The sequence below is a fragment of the Sorex araneus genome, chromosome 1 (assembly GCF_027595985.1).
Source record: "Sorex araneus isolate mSorAra2 chromosome 1, mSorAra2.pri, whole genome shotgun sequence".
Lineage (NCBI taxonomy): Eukaryota > Metazoa > Chordata > Mammalia > Eulipotyphla > Soricidae > Sorex > Sorex araneus.
In genome coordinates this window covers 234,202,984-234,205,411 of record NC_073302.1, presented here as the reverse complement: position 1 = coordinate 234,205,411, position 2,428 = coordinate 234,202,984, and the positions used below count along the sequence as shown (strand labels likewise).

General features: G+C 39.5%; 1 non-coding gene across 1 annotated transcript; it reads right to left on the bottom strand.

The window, feature by feature from the left end:
• Positions 1 to 1,701: 1,701 nt before the first annotated feature.
• Positions 1,702 to 1,804, bottom strand: LOC129401047 (small nucleolar RNA U13). The gene has a single exon (XR_008628073.1). It is a non-coding gene; the product is annotated as a small nucleolar RNA U13 (small nucleolar RNA).
• Between the last annotated feature and the right edge of the window lie 624 nt (positions 1,805 to 2,428).

Sequence of the window (2,428 nt, the reverse complement as noted above, 5' to 3'; positions counted from 1 at the left end):
GTTAAGAATTGCCATGTGATATCAGATTGGAATGAAGGCAAGGTACTTTTGCTCAGAAATCAAAAAAAAAAAAAAAGAAAAAGTATTGCTTCTGTATTGCTTCTGCTTTTAGCCACTGAAAAGAGGCCTAAGTCATTTTCTTTTCATAGATTTAAACCATTTGGGGGCTGGGGGTGCTTTTCCTGCCGCCAGGTCTCCTGGACTTCTGCAAACACCATCTCCACACTCCTGAGTATTCTGTTGACATTCCTTCAAGGCCTTTTCCACTGCTTACTGCATGTCAGTCCCAAAGCCAATCCCACATGAGTTTGTTTCATTAGAGCATCACCCTTCTCTAGGCTGCCAAAATTTGTTCTGATTACCCATTGTGGTATTAATAATTTACTTCAATATGGGTTGCTTAGAATAACAAACAATTTTGCTCACAATGGGGCCTTGAAGACATGGTTCTCTTTTTAAAATTATTATTGTTTTCAGTCACTGTGAAATTACAAAGTTAATTGTGATTGGGTTTCAGGCATACAATATTTCAACACCAATCCCTTCTCCCATGCCCACTGCCATCCATCAATGCACCCCACAATTCCATTTGCTTCCCTCCCAACAGTCTGCCTCTGTGAGAGTGGTGCTTTTTTTTTTCTTTTCTTTTCTTTCTTTCTTTTTTTTTCCAGTTTTTACACTATGGCTTGTAGTATTGGTAGGGTTTCATGCACAATGCTTTACCACCTTTCAGCAGCCTGTCTTCCTCTGAGTTGAACACTTCTCTCCACTGTAGTTATAGCCCCCCTCCCCTTTCTATCACCCAGTGCCATGTGTGTATTCTCCAAATGACATGTTTCCTAATGAAGACCAGTTTTCATGTTCTTTGTTTCCATTGTCTATGGACATTTGTTATTCCACTGTTATCTTTCTTTATATCCCACTTGAGAGAGATCATTCTGTGTCAACTCTCCCTCTGAACAATTTCTCTCCGCAGGATGCTCCCCTGGTCCTTCCACATCCACAGCATCCTTTGGGGCTGCTTAACTGAAACATGGAGGAATCACTTTGAAGAAGAGAAGTTGGTAGTGGCCACCAGCTCGTCTTGGAGTGTGGCCACAATCATGTCCATCTTGCTGCAGTTGGCTAGACCCTTCTTCATGGTCCAGGAGTTGGATAAGAATGTGAGCATTCAGGAAATAGGGGTGGAGGGTGGGGAGTTGTTGGTTTCTGATGGCTTGGATCTGGAAATTGTCATAGTGTTCTTTCCACTTATTTTGTTGACTTTGTAGGGTTTCCTAGAGTAGTTACATACATTAATTATAATTGTGAAAATTCTTGGCCTGGAGTGGTAGCACAGTGGGTAAGGAGTTTGCCTTGCACACAGCTGACCCGGGTTCGTTTCCTCCATCCCTCTCGGAGAGCCCGGCAAGCTACTGAGAGTGTCCCGCTTGCACGACAGAGCCTGGCAAATAACCATGGCATATTCGATATGCCAAAAACAGTAACAAGTTTCACAATGGAGATGTTATTGGTGCCTGCTCAAACAAATCAATGAACAACGAGACGACAGTGCTATAGTGCTATGGTGCTACAGTGAAAATTCTTAGTTTATTCCTGGCTTTAATATTTCAAATAACTCTTAGTGATAGAAGAAGGATTATCATGTATACTTAAAGTTAAAAAGCATCCATATATTACATTTCCTTTTTTTAACCTTCACATTAGACCAGTAATGTTTCAAATGTGTAACAAGATTTAGGATGGCACATATCAAACAAATGTGTGAATACCCAATCATCATGCTTATGAACAGAAAAAGGATCCTATTTTCATTTTCTTAAGACACCTTTTTTTTTTGTATTTTCCCCTTACTTAGGCACTATGGTTTATAATATTATTAATATTAACTTCTAAAACTAAAGTGTTTATAATATTATTAATATTAACTTCTAAAAATAAACTATTGCCATGCCACACTCACCCCTAAAGTACCAGCATCCCTTCACCACTTCCTCTGGGTTCCCTCACTCAAACCCTCCCCACTTAGTAAACGCAGTGCTATAGACAGACTTTCAGGGTCTGTTACCTTTGGATATCATTTATTTCCTAATTATGTTTCTTAATAGCCTGTATGTGAGTGGGATCATTTGCTATTTGTCCTTCTCTCATTGACTCGTTTTGCTCAGCATGATACCCTCCAGTTTCTATAAAGTTGTAGTGAATGGCAGGATATCATATTTTCTTATAGCTGAGTATAATTTCATTGTGTTTATATCCCACACAGCTTCTTTATCTAATCACCTATCCTTGGGCACTTTGGTTGTTCCCAGATCTTGTCTTTTGTAAATGGTGCTACAGTAAACATAGGCTCCTATAAAATTCTTGCCTAATTTCTGTGGCAAGAGCAATTCTATGCTGAATAACAGTGATGAGACTGGATATCTTA